Raw genomic sequence first — 14,641 nt, 5'->3', positions numbered from 1 at the left:
ATTCGACATTATGACATGAGATAATGTACTTCATAAATATATAAGTCCGAATTCCAACTGGTAGAGTATATCAGTAAAATTAACAAAAAAATATCATTAAAAACGTTTAATGAATAACACCGTTGTTTATTTGCGAGATAATGCACAAGTGAAAAAATCTCAATTCACGTCGTGCTTTCTGTGCAGAAAAGACATCTATAACATCTTCTAGTTCAATGCTGTCTAGTAGTTTTGACTCTACCTGACTCCAGGCGAATAGCAATATTACATGGCAGTTATTGTGGGGGCCGGGGGGACTTTATAATTTTACCCTCCCCCTGCACCCCGCCGTAGCTTCACCCCTGACTGTTGCCAACTAAACAATAAAGTTGCAAAGTGAACGAGCTGAAGGAATTAAACTATAAGGTAAGATGTGCTCACAATGTATCGCATACATCAACACTACAGTGGATGTACCAAAATAACTAGCTATTTAGAGTTCTCAGCCATGGATTGAAATGTTTATTAAACAAACTACTAGAGTTTGATATAAAGAGGGAAGGGGAAGATATTATGTTTTTTTTTTTTAATATTCTATCTTTAAGAAAGAAAATGGCGTCAAATTTGAGTTTAAGATTTTTAAAAAATACTTGCAGCTCTAGTCTCTGTGTAGCTCCTAAACTGGTTCTCCTATTTTTAAATTTAGTGAAATGTGTACTCTTCCGCATTTGAGATTTTTATACATGGCAAAAAGAAAAAGTTAAACTGCAAGCTCTCAACAGGGCCGGATTTAAGTATGTGGACGCTTTGGGGCCGGATTTTGTGGAGACTTTCACTCTAAACAGGGCCGGACTTCAGTGTGTGGAGGCTCTGGGGCAGGATTTTGTGGAGGCCCCTAAACGTTTCGGAAAGTTTTATACGTTAATAAATATTGTGAGTATTATGAATATTATGACAACTTATATCTAAATTTTCAGAAAACGATAATTACAATGCTTTGAAATATTACGAGCAATAAAGAGCAACAACAACAGCAACAAAAACACTTTAAAGTTTTTGGACCCGTCGAAAATCGGATATATTTTTATCACTTGTGAAGGCCCCTGTCTTGTGGAGTCCCCGGGGCAGCCCTCCCTTAAATCTGACCCTAGCTTTCAATATTTAAAAAGAAACGGGCAACTAAATAGTAGTAATCAATGAAATTTGATACCAAGAACAACTGTCAAGCTTTGAGATTTCTTTTCAATTATAGCTCAGTTCTATCTTTTTATTTTTTTAAATTTTGCAACGGTGAAGTTCGATTTGCGCCCTTGACCTTGGTTAGTGTATCCTGGAAATCTCGAATATTCACATTCCTCTTGGACAGACACAAGTCAAAAAGTTGATGAGTGTGATAAGCACAGATGTGTCGAGATTCTCGGACAGTAGCACGGATAGATTCATGAATCTCGCGAGATGTAATCCGTGGGAGAAGAGACGCCTGCGTTGCTAGGTGCTGCATCAGTCGGCTTTCATTCATATCTTTGTGCCTCCATGTCAGCCCCCTCCCCATCCAGAAACGTACTCCAATCTCTCTCTCTCTCTCTCTCTCTCTCTCTCTGTCTCTCCATATCTCGTGTTTCCACCTTTAAAAAAGGTTTACTTTAATTTTTTTTTTAAACGGACAACAATTGTGAGACAGGAGATACAAGTTAGGAGTCATCCTCATTTAGTGTACTCAGTCAAGCAGCCCAGTAGGAATCTTTGTCGTTTTTCATAATGAGACAATAAGCAACTAGATCTACAGTGTTGTAACAAACTAGATAAATGTGCAACTTCAAATTGGGCGCATATCTCTAGAGCTCTAGATAGATCTGGCTGCCAGTAACATACTGTTACGTATTTCTGAATCTTCTGGCTAGATGTACTAGTAGGCTAACAAATAAAAACACTGTAAAGAACTTGACGACTAAACTTTCAGTTTCATATAGCTTTAATGATTATTAACTCTAACAATTTATTACTGTAACATGTAGCGTAGAAGACTGTACAATATCTGTCAGTTTACAGTTAGCTATACTTCGTTGCAATTCATCTCTTCTCAACTTGCACCGAGTCGTATTCCACAGAACAGACCAACGACACACTTCCCAGTGTCGCTCCAGGTCTCCCAAAGCTGAACCAAGTCGTACTCAAGTCTACCGAATCAGAGCCGCACACGTCTTACATCGACTGTATCGACTGTAACGGCTCAAGTCCACTGTAGTTCGCTGTATAGACTTTAACGACAGTAGTCCACTCCAGTTAACTCTACCCTAGTTAACTTGCATCGAGTCGTACACCTTTCTCTTCCACAGAGCCGCACACGTCTTACATAGTCTGTCTCGACTGTAACGGCTCACTCACGACTCCATACGACTGACTTTCACATTAACTTTCTGGCTTATATAGAGTCCCTAATCGCTTCTTCAAAATATGCACAAACACTCCTAGTATCCTCTGGAATAACATGTCAGGAAACGTCACATCCTGTCTTTATTTATACACGTAGATTCCAGAAAACATCGGCTGCAGTGTCATCAAGTCGGGGTCACACGTAGTGACCTTTATCTGTCACTGTTCATTAGTAACTGTCCCCCTACTTAGATCTGTTCGTCCCCTGGAACAACACGTGTGGACACGTCACATCCTGTCTTTGTTTATACATGTAGATTCCAGGGAACACTAGCTGCTGTGTCATCTCGCCGGGGTCATACGTTGACCTCTACCTATCACTGTTCATTTGTAACACTGCCCCCTTCTTAGATCTGTTCGTCCCGAACAGATTCTACATCATCACGATACTGAAGAAACCGATCGACGATCAAGAAGGAAGCTTTGGTGGTTGCCCCCTTCTCAGAGATGTTCTTTCAATCTGGCAGTTGTCCATCTTCTTTCCATAGAAGAATGGGAGCCAAATCCTCATTTTTCAGCAGTTCCTCACAAATGTTTTCATCAATCTTGGTATGGAAACATCGACCTTCAGATGACGACATTGGGCACTCTTGTCGAGAAAATTCATCAGCATTCTAACGAGTTCGTGCTTCACTGGCTGAGTTTTACATTTTCAAGCATCTTTTTACAGATGGGTTAGGGCTTTTTCCAGAGCTTCTTCAGAGATGACCAGGTTCATTACAGTACAGCAATATTCACATGTTCTTCTTACAACAGCAACTGACTTTGGGTTTGTACGATGTCTGTTGGGTTGATCTTCTCGCACAGTTTTATTTGTACAGTTCTATCTCAGATGGTTACTCACTTCACAGTTCTGGCATCTTAAACTAGTTCTGTCCTTCTTGCTTCTGACTTAATTAGCGTTCTTCTAAAACCTCTGTTATACTTCATCAACCTATTCTCATGAGGAATGTTCTTAGATTATTCATTAGTGGCTTCACACTTTCAACTGATTCGTAAGGCTTTCTTCTTTGGTCTGGTGGTTCCGGACAGAATCTTTCTAAAAATATGGGCTGTGGAGTTTCATCAGTGCAGGTGGGGGTCTATCAGTGGGAGAAGTGGTGGGCTTGTTTTCTAACAACATGGGCTATGGAGTTTCATAAATGCAGGTGGGGGTCTATCAGTGGGAGAAGGGGTGGGTTTGTATCTTGATCTTGTTGGAGCCATCCACGTTGCACTCTGCATATGTCGCTTTCTCCGCCTCCTCAATTTGACATTTTTTTGGTTGCGTTGATGTCGTTGTCGTTGTCTTGCTTTCCTGTCGATCAATGCTGATGGCAGCGACTTAGCACATAGGAAGGCATTGCATTTCATAGCTGTAGTCATCAAGACTGTTGATCTAACAAGTTGCTTCAGCATTATTCTTCGATGGGTGCTTTGCAAATGAGCTGCAAGTCCACTTGAAGGCAAGGTGTCAAACACGTCATCACCTTCATCCGAGTCTGGAGCACTCGCCTGTGGGGCAGGTTGATAACATTCAACGTGCATAGGTCCATCAACTTCAGCATCAGATTCTATTGTGTTTCCTTGACTTTCACCAGGGCTTCTCGCGCTGATCTTGACAGCTGGACAAGCTTCTGTTAAGTCCAGACCTTGCTGGTGTATTTCTTGGCATTCACAGTCTTCTTGTAAAGCTACGTACGTACAGTTCTTGTCAAACGCATGGGTGTAGTAATCAAGCTTCGAGTTCCTCTCGTAGACACTGGCAGATAGAAAACAGAAGTCTTTAAGGCCCACAGCAACAGGCTTGGACGCAGACCCAACGTTGTCTTGTTCTATCTGGCTGGTTGAGGTACTCATATCGGGTTTATCTATAGCTAAAGCTTTGGTCAAACTAAAGGTCTCTTCTATTGTTTCTTCAGCGGTCTCATTCTGCTTTTCGTTGAAATAGTAACAGCTACCGTCTCTTTTCATTTCTTGTGGGCCACATTCATTTGGTTTGCTATCACAGTCACAGACAGCACAACTATCACCAGCATGCCTATCGTAATTGTCTGTATCGCCACATTCTTGGTTGGACAATTGTTCGCTGTTCATCAATTGTGTAGCCCTTTCATCAGTCGACTCAATCTGATACTGCTGGGTGTTCAGTAGCTCGGTCATCATGATTCTCGTTTGATCTTTTATCGTATCTGTTTGTTCTTCTGTCTTGTTGGGCGTGGTAGCTATTTGTTCATTCTCATTCATTGCTTTGATCAACTGGTTAAATGAAGAAAATCTGGTGTTGATTTCTGATTCTATCTTCTTAATGCTCTCTTTCACCGAGTTCATTTTGTATTGCAAAGTTCTCAGGAGCTCCGTCATATTAGGTTTGATTTCAAATTGACAAGTGCCCGGATTCTCATCTTCCTCCAAGAGGGCTTGTCTGAGACGTGCTGTTAGCGTTTCCTTATTTCCGTTAAGCTGTAGACCTCTTTCTCGAAGCTCTTGTCTAAGTTCTTTCATGTCAAGTTCAATAAGAAGTTTGATGGAACACATTCTAGCCAGAAAGATCCCACTTCTGACACCAATTGTTACGTATTTCTGAATCTTCTGGCTAGATGTACTAGTAGGCTAACAAATAAAAACACTGTAAAGAACTTGACGACTAAACTTTCAGTTTCATATAGCTTTAATGATTATTAACTCTAACAATTTATTACTGTAACATGTAGCGTAGAAGACTGTACAATATCTGTCAGTTTACAGTTAGCTATACTTCGTTGCAATTCATCTCTTCTCAACTTGCACCGAGTCGTATTCCACAGAACAGACCAACGACACACTTCCCAGTGTCGCTCCAGGTCTCCCAAAGCTGAACCAAGTCGTACTCAAGTCTACCGAATCAGAGCCGCACACGTCTTACATCGACTGTATCGACTGTAACGGCTCAAGTCCACTGTAGTTCGCTGTATAGACTTTAACGACAGTAGTCCACTCCAGTTAACTCTACCCTAGTTAACTTGCATCGAGTCGTACACCTTTCTCTTCCACAGAGCCGCACACGTCTTACATAGTCTGTCTCGACTGTAACGGCTCACTCACGACTCCATACGACTGACTTTCACATTAACTTTCTGGCTTATATAGAGTCCCTAATCGCTTCTTCAAAATATGCACAAACACTCCTAGTATCCTCTGGAATAACATGTCAGGAAACGTCACATCCTGTCTTTATTTATACACGTAGATTCCAGAAAACATCGGCTGCAGTGTCATCAAGTCGGGGTCACACGTAGTGACCTTTATCTGTCACTGTTCATTAGTAACTGTCCCCCTACTTAGATCTGTTCGTCCCCTGGAACAACACGTGTGGACACGTCACATCCTGTCTTTGTTTATACATGTAGATTCCAGGGAACACTAGCTGCTGTGTCATCTCGCCGGGGTCATACGTTGACCTCTACCTATCACTGTTCATTTGTAACAATACTATTCAGTACCATTCTAAATCTAGTTCAAGGCACATTAATTAAACTTGGTTCGAGACAATTTTATGACATTTATGTTAATTCTTGGATCTATGGATTTGTATCGCAGCAGACAAAGTGAACCATAAGATTCAATTTATAGAGGTTTGTCAATAACTTGCACTATATCTATCTATCTATCTATCTATCTATCTATCTATCTATCTATCTATCTATCTATCTATCTATCTATCTATCTATCTATCTATTTCTGTATGTCTGTCTGTCTGTCTCTCTCTATATGTGTATATATTATGTGTGTGTGTGTGTGTCAAAGACTATGTATGCCTATGCATGTTATTATATTTATCGATCTGTTTATTGCTCTGCAATGCGTGTGTGTGTCAAACAAATAATTTCATTCTCTCTTTGGCTCCTGTGCCTCCCACCAACACGCATCTTTTGACAAACACAATTGGAAACAAGTGTAGACAAGAAGATCTACTGAACTCCTACGAATCCACGGTAAACTAGTCTGAAGTAAGACACAGTAAACTAGTCTGAAGTAAGACACAGTAAACTAGTCTGAAGTAAGACACAGTAAACTAGTCTGAAGTAAGACACAGTAAACTAGTCTGAAGTAAGACACAGTAGACTAGTCTGAAGTAAGACACTGTAAGCTAGTCTGAAGTAAGATACTGTAAACTAGTCTGAAGTAAGACACTGTAAGCTAGTCTGAAGTAAGACACTGTACACGGGTCTGAAGTAAGACACAGTAAACTAGTCTGAAGTAATACACAGTAAACTAGTCTGAAGTAATACACAGTAAACTAGTCTGAAGTAAGACACTGCAAACTAGTCTGAAGTAAGACACAGTAAACTAGTCTGAAGTATGACACAATAAACTAGCCTGAAGTAAGACACAGTAAACTAGCCTGAAGTAAGACACAGTAAATTAGTCTGAAGTATGACACTGTACACTGGTCTGAAGTAAGACACAGTAAACTAGTCTGAAGTAAGACACAGTAAACTAGCCTGAAGTATGACACTGTACACTGATCTGAAGTATGACACTGTACATTGGATCATTGGTCTGAAGTAAGACACAGTAAACTAGTCTGAATTAAGACACTACTTGAGTCTGCAATAAAATAGTTATCTAATAGACTAGGTGTCAATGTGTTTGTTCTTTCATTCTTCTATCTCTCCCTCCTCCCGCATCGATAGCCGTTACCGTGTTATGCTTGCCCCCCCCCCTCCATTTACTTTCACACACCTTTCAAAGGACGGGAAAAAAAAGAAGCGCCCCCCCCCCCTTTCCCGGTCTCTGTATTGAAGTTTGCGTATGTGTGTGTATGTTTGTCCGATTCTGTGTGCGTGTTTTTTTTTTCTCCCACGGTGAGTTAGGCATCTGCTGCTGAGCTACCATCACAAGCTCGTGTTTCCCATCGCCTGCCTGTGTCAGGGGGTTGGTTGACTTCATTCAAACCGTCCGACTTGACCCAGTTCGTATCCCCTAAAAAACTGAAAAGGGGGATAAGAAAAAAAAAGTCACGGAAAACAAAAAAGCAGACGATCTGTTATGTTGTGTTTTTTTTTTATTCGCAGGACTCCATCACACTTTTCATTCACAGGAGTTTAAACTAAACCTCCATTTGTAATCTCTAAACAAAACTTTTCTGTGCCTGTGTGTGTATATAATTTTATATAGAGAGAGTTGTTTTCTGGAGATATACAAACAGACTCTTATAAGCACAACGCTATTGGAATTAGACATTTGGAGTTCATATTTACGCTGTTTAAAGTGTTCAATAATTGTTTTGGTTATTTGTTTCTTTTTGTTGGTGAGTAATATTATACATTCACTATCATTTAGATCTAATCTAGAGTATATCTTTCCTAAGTTTTTCTTGATACATTGTAGTGTAGATCTACTCCAATCTATAATATAGATCTATCTTATCTTATATAATACAGACGTTACTTCAAAAAAAAAAAAAAAAAAAAAGAAGATGATCACGTCCTACGCGTCATGCATTCAGTCATGCATATTAACCAATGACTTTCAATGTAATTATAGATCTACATCTATATTCTATATCTCTATAGAATACTGAATATAGATATCTATATGCAATATAGGGATATCTTAAATATCTAGATCTGGAATTTACCAATAAAAACATATCTACAAATCTATAAGCCTATAGATCTAGATCTAGATTCTATACAGATCTAGATATAGATCTTGACCAAGTTGTCGTAGTCCTGATTTATTAGACTAGTCTAGAAGAGTTTCCACTTTATCTGTGAACGCGTAGATCTAGACCAAAACAAATCTACATCTAGAATATATCTATATAAGGTAGACTAAATCTAAGCCTGTTATCGAGATCAATATAGTTATACATATAGATCATTACATAAGAGTTGATCTAGAGTAGCCTAGATCTAATCTTGATCTACCTGTAAAATCATATTAAATGTTATGCCTTTCACAGTTAACCTATCTAGATCTAGATTGTTTTCATGTGTAAGAGACTGAAATGTCAATCTAGATCTTGTAAACAAAATTAGATCTAGATATAGATAAAGAATCTACATTAAGATCAGTCAGTACCCCTACAGTACCCATATATTTAGTCAGATTGCTTTAATACTTATGGCCCTTACAAAGAGAATGCTAATCAAAGTATATTTAGGTCTGCATTGCTACACCATTAGTACTGGTCTTCTTACATATAATCAGTGTATCGTTCTAGATTAATATTGCGTTGTTCATTGTTCAAATTGTTGACATTGCTAGATAATCTCAAGATCCATCTAGACCGGATTAGCTTCTGATGGATAAACTAGATCTCTGCATCCCATGACCTTAATAAGGAGCCGTCCTTAAATTAATCAAATGATTGACACTATAGCATTGAAACCGAAAACCAAAACAAAAAACATAGTAAAATAAGAATTTAAAGGGAAAAAAATGTACAAAATTAAGATGGGCGTGCAATTTTTTTTTTTTTTTTAAGTTTAGAGAGTTGGGACGGTCAGTGCTCCGACCAGGTGTTCCTTAAGACATGCTAACTGTTGGGGCTGACGGGGAGTTCTACTCTCCAGAAAGCACCTGTTGGCGTAGGTACACGTCTCTGTGTGCAATGAAAAATATGAAAACTCGACTCAAGGAGTGGCACTAAGTCTCGTGTAATCAGCTTCTTCAATGGAATGGTACTTACAATGTATGCTTAACGCAGAAGGTCTATCTGTTTCCGGTTGTCAATGCGATAAAGTGTACTCAATACAGTATTTTCGAAGACGTAACCATTATTATGTTTATTTTCTCCTCTGATTTTTGTCTCTGTCTCACTCCCATTGAAAAGCCCTTGCTCACTGACTGACTGATTCACTCATCACTAATTCTCACATTCGCTGGTGGTGCTACGAAATATTTAGATGACCTTGTATTTGGTACAACTAAGCACTCTCACCTACAAAACCACTTTGGATTGATTGTCTCCAAATTGGACATTTTTTGTCCCTTTTTCTTCCTAAGACGTGTTTTTTAGCTGCCCCCGAAAGGGGAAGAGACGCTTTAGTTTTGTGTGAAATGTCTGTCCGTCTGTCCGTCCCGTTTAGATCTCGTAAACTAGAAATGATAGTGAAAATCCGACATCACAGTATTTTAGACCATTCAAAGTTCTGATGCAACGGCTACTTTTTTTTTTCTGAAAGCGAAATATCTAATTTTATAAATCACTTATGCAAGCAGTTTTTTAAAGAGAAAAAGCTATTTAGTATGCATTATAAGTTAGACCTAATTTAAAACGAATAATAATCTTGTAAACCGCAATTTCTTGAACATTATTTTTATTTTGCGGATTTTTTTTTTTTTTTTTTTGAGGAATCGAATAAAAGATTGAGCCTTTTCAAAACAATTACATCAATTATAACACTTCAGTTATGCCAGGGGAGGCGCGGTAGATGAGCGGTAAATCGCTTGGCTTCCGAACCGGCGGTCCCGGATTCGAATCCTGGAGAAGACTGGACCGTTGGGGCACTACACAAGATCTGTCAACCTTCTTTCTCCATTCTTATCTCTAATTTGTCTTTGACATAATTTCATTCAGATGTTCTTTCTGAAAATATTGAAGCCTGCCTGGGTGGACAACTTCGGAGCCGATTTTAAGTTTGTGTTTCCTCACAAACTGTCTTTGTAACCTTGTTTTTGTAAATATAGGCCAAATACAAAAGTTTAATAGTTTATTTTGTTTTCCTGAAAACTTTATCTTCCGCATATAAAGTAGAAAAAAAAATTAGTCTCTTTATGAAAAGAATGTTGATAATCGAGATAAGAATTCACAGTTCGTAAGTAGTGTGAGGAAGGTTATAATACAAGTGTAGCGAAGCACAATTATTAGCTGGTATACATATATGCATATACATATAGACTATAATTTAAAACAAGAATTCAGTCTTAATATCAGATTTGGGCCTGAAACACTGTCTCATTTCCTTCCAAATTCAGTCTGAATTACGTACTTTCTGAAACATCTGGTTCGACCCAATTCACGTCTTTTACAAAACCTGGTGCTGCGCCACTCTCTTGGTATTTTGATTTTATTCACATAAGCTGAAACCTTTTTTTTTTATGGATCTGACAATGCTTCATAATGCGCTCGCCTTAAAATTTCTACATTTTATTTAGGTAAGTAAAAGAAATTATTTTGAAATATAGATCTTCAGTAACAATTTGACAAATATATATCTTGAATGACTATTGGGAAAAATAAAATCTAATATGGATTGCTAGTCTATAATTTTAGTAGTAGTGATTGGACAAATAATGATCAAGCAAAATGATTGGACAAATATAGACTGAGATTATTGATTGGACTAAATAGATCCAAAATACTGAATCGGGCAATTCTAGATCTATAACATTGATTAGGAAAAAGTGTGACAGAACGACGAAATGAGATGTAAAGTGTGACAGAACGACGAAATGAGATGTAAAGTGTGACAGAACGACGAAATGAGATGTAAAGTGTGACAGAACGACGAAATGAGATGTAAAGTGTGACAGAACGACGAAATGAGATGTAAAGTGTGACAGAACGACGAAATGAGATGTAAAGTGTGACAGAACGACGAAATGAGATGTAAAGTGTAGTGGACATGAAGCGAAATGGGGTCATGGTGGCTTTTTGTGTATTTGATATTCACTTTGACAAGCAGACCAGTGGTTGCAGCTACTTCTGTCCAACTCTCTCCCCTACCGTGTCTTTCCTCGTTAATCAGTTCGCCTTGTCTTAGGGGCAAACTTACTTGGAACTCTTTTTCTTTGAGGATAGTAAGAAGTGAACCAAAAAAAAAAGTCCCCTGACCTATATATTTTGTTTAAAAAAAATTAAATGACTAATTAATTATAGCCGAACGAAATCTCTAACTACAGTCTTGGGGGGGGGGGGGGGGACAAACCAGCAAAGTAAGAAATAAAAAATAATATATTGTCCGTAGAACAAGAGACAATATCGCATAACAGGCTCTGGTACAATATCGCATAACAAGCTCAGTGCCGGAGCCTACAGGTTTAGAGAAAGGGTGGTAGACCAAAGCAAATATGGAGAAGATCTGTTGAAAAAGAAGCAAAAACTGAACCCAACTGTGGGGAATTGCACACAACAGAGTCTGAGGGCGAAAACCTTTTGCGGTCCTATGCTATACTGGGAGTCAAAAGGATTAAGATGACTCTTGTAGCCTATATTTTAAAAAAAAAGTTAAAATGTATTTAGCAGTCTTTGTATCTTATATAGACTGATTTTTTTAAAAGTTAAAAAACTTAATTTCAAACTGGGGACCTCAAAGTAACTCTCTTTAAAAGAAAAAGAAGTTACTAACGTTTTCTACTTCCTCTGACCTTGAACTTTGTTCACTCTAGTGCAGAAATGTGTTGTTTTTTCTTTCTCTTGTGTTTTTCGACCTTAATTATTTTGTCTCAATGGATGCTACTGCAACAGTTGTTTTGACCCATTTTCTTTTTTTGGCCAAGGACTCTCATGAATAGTTGACAAGTTTGGTTCAGGACAACAGGATTTGAAATAATTTGTGGACTTAAAGTCTTTGCAATATTGCATAACTTGACGTAAAGGTCATTTAAATTTAGGAACATGCGAAATCAAGGCAGTTCACGATAGATAATTAGGCATTAGCGCATAAAAAAAAACAAAACAAGGCTAAGATATTGATAATGTTCTGACTGAAAGGTAATCCCGGTTTATCTTTCGTTTGTTTACACTTTGATTTTAAAGATCCTTTTAAGATGATTATTAAGAAGACATTTTGAAAAAGATTAATTATGTCAAGGACGCTATGTTAAATGATTATGTCGCCAACTACAAACATTTACCATAAAGAGAGACATGTGATAGAAATTTTGAAAAAAATACTAATTTATTTACTAGAAAAATTAAATGTTTGCTTCTTTTCATTTGCAAAAAGAAATAGTTCAGAAAGCGAAATGTCATTCATCGACATGAAAACCTGTTTAAAAGCATAGAAATATTTCCTTTATTTCCGCCCAAACACAAATTTTTTTAGACTGAGAAAGTGACTGAGTTAACAACTAAAAGCAAGGAGTAGAGCATACTTGTATCATTTTTCTGTCTTTAGGGGGCTCATTGGTTAGGTAGTATGTCTTTGATATTAAATAATATTTCTATTACTGTTATTATATTTTTAGGTTAATCACTTTTCAATTGTTTATGATTTAATACTTGTGAATTATGGTAACTTACAAATAAAAACATATTAAAAAAAAAAAAAAAAAAAAAAAAAAGCCCACAAAAGAGGCAAGATGGCCCATAAAAGAGGCATATAAAGCCCAAAAAAGAGGCAAAGAAAAGAGGCATAAAGCCCAAGGATTCCTATGATGATAAAGCTAAAACTGAATAGCGCAAATTCTGAGGTTTCCTTAAAAAAAAAAAAAAAAAAAAAAAAAAAAGCAAGGATTTGTTCTAAACGAATTCTCTCTCTCTCTCTCTCTCTCTCTCTCTCTCTCTCTCTCTCTCTATATATATATATATATATATATATATATATATATATATATATATATATATATATTTAAATCAAAGCAGTAAAAAGAGAATATGCCAAAAAATATGTCTTCATTTAAATGTACAAATAGGCCCACACCTTCAAATCAAAGTAACAGTTGGGGGACTACTGAATCGAGCAAAGTAGAAATCAGAGACATATGAAGTCCCTTCAAGGGGGAGAACCTCCTGCTGAATCTCTTATTATTCCACTTGATTGTTCTGTTATTAAAATAGCACATTATGGACTTTAAAGACAAACCCTCTAAATGCCCCCGCTTTGTCTTTATTTTACACAACGTAATCGCCAAGGAAAAAAAAGACCATGAGATAGGCCATGCTGGTCCTCCGAACACTCCATATAAAATGTCAAAACAAATTGATTTAGTTGATATCTCAATCTTGAATTGCCAATTCTAACACAGTAAGACTCCTGCGGGGGGTTCGTAATTAAAAATAACGAAAAGGTCGTGATCTATTCAGATATCTTTTTTTTCCCCATTTCTTACTGTAATCTTACTATTTTTTCATTTGTGGTCTCAATCTCCAGTTCATTTTATTTTCAATGACGACCAGATCATATTCAATTCGATCTCATTGATTGATTTTTTAAAAGCGTTTTTTGTGTGTGTTATATGTAACTCCCGCTTAGGGGTGACGTGTTTGTGTATGGGAATGTGTGTTTTTTTATTGTTTCGCTTGTCAAAAAAAAGTTTATATTAACACTTGTAAGAAATGTCCTGACCACTGGGGTCAGATCGCACTCCTCGACTTTGTACTGCTGGTTCCGGATCTCATTAACATTCTGGTCACCAGATACAAGAAATGCTGAAAAGTGCAATGCTAGAAACGAAGAAGGTTTTTAATGATACCCGACACTTGTAAGCCGGGGATCATTAGAATCCTGGAGCTGCTGGGATTACAAGAATCATCGAACATCGCGGATCATTGGAATCCTGGAGCAGCTGGGATTATCAGAATCATCGAACATCGTGGATCATTGGAATCCTTGAGCAGCTGGGATTATCATAATTATTGAACAGCTATGATCATCAGAATCCTTGAGTAGCAGGGTTCATTAGAATATCATTAGAATCCTTGAAATTTTAACTATGAAAAAAATAAATATTAAAATCTATTTAATGGATTATAGGACGATTCTAATTTAAACAAAATAATCAAAGTCGATAATCCTTTCTTAAAAAAAATCATTCTTTAACAATAAATGGTTTTCAGGGTAGCGTTTAATCTTTATGATATTGTAGAGGCTAGTTAAAGTCTTGCCTTTTACCTGAGCTTGCATTCAGTGATAACATCGCACAACAAAAATGCCATTGCTGTAAATTTATTATTATTGTTACTCTTTTTTTTTTCATTTTTACCTGTAACCTTTTCAAGCAGAGCCAGATAAGACAGTGCAGAGGCGGCGGTGCAGGGAGGAATATTGGGAGGGGCGGTCTGTTTCATACTTTATAAAGGGATTGAACTTTAATTGCATAAGAAACAATGCATTGCTCAGAATATCTCACTTCAGACTCTCGAAATTTTTTCCTTACTCTTTTAGCGCACGCCCTTACACTTCAGACGTATGCGCCGCCTATGTTTTAATAATCTATCATGAAATCTCGTTGAACTTTGTTATAAAGTTGAAGCACTTTTCTGCTGGCAGACATCGTTCTGATTAGTAGTCTGAGTTTCTCCAGAAATATCGAC

The 14,641-nt window shown here is 37.4% G+C and overlaps 1 protein-coding gene across 2 annotated transcripts in view; it reads left to right on the top strand.

Annotated features, from left to right (window-relative positions):
* Positions 1 to 5,865: 5,865 nt before the first annotated feature.
* LOC106058523 (protein C-ets-1-like) overlaps positions 5,866 to 14,641 on the top strand; it is a 157,571-nt gene continuing 148,795 nt past the window's right edge. The window contains exon 1 of one of the 2 annotated variants that reach the window (XM_056009980.1): positions 5,866 to 6,005. The gene's annotated coding sequence lies outside the window, so the exon portion shown is untranslated. Of the gene's footprint in view, positions 6,006 to 7,341; positions 7,685 to 14,641 lie in introns of those variants that run through there. The other variant, XM_056009979.1, reaches the window with a different exon arrangement.

Source organism: Biomphalaria glabrata, chromosome 14 (genome assembly GCF_947242115.1).
Source record: "Biomphalaria glabrata chromosome 14, xgBioGlab47.1, whole genome shotgun sequence".
Taxonomy (NCBI): Eukaryota; Metazoa; Mollusca; class Gastropoda; family Planorbidae; genus Biomphalaria; species Biomphalaria glabrata.
Note: the sequence above shows the minus strand (reverse complement) of the source record. Positions and strands in the feature narration are given on the sequence as shown.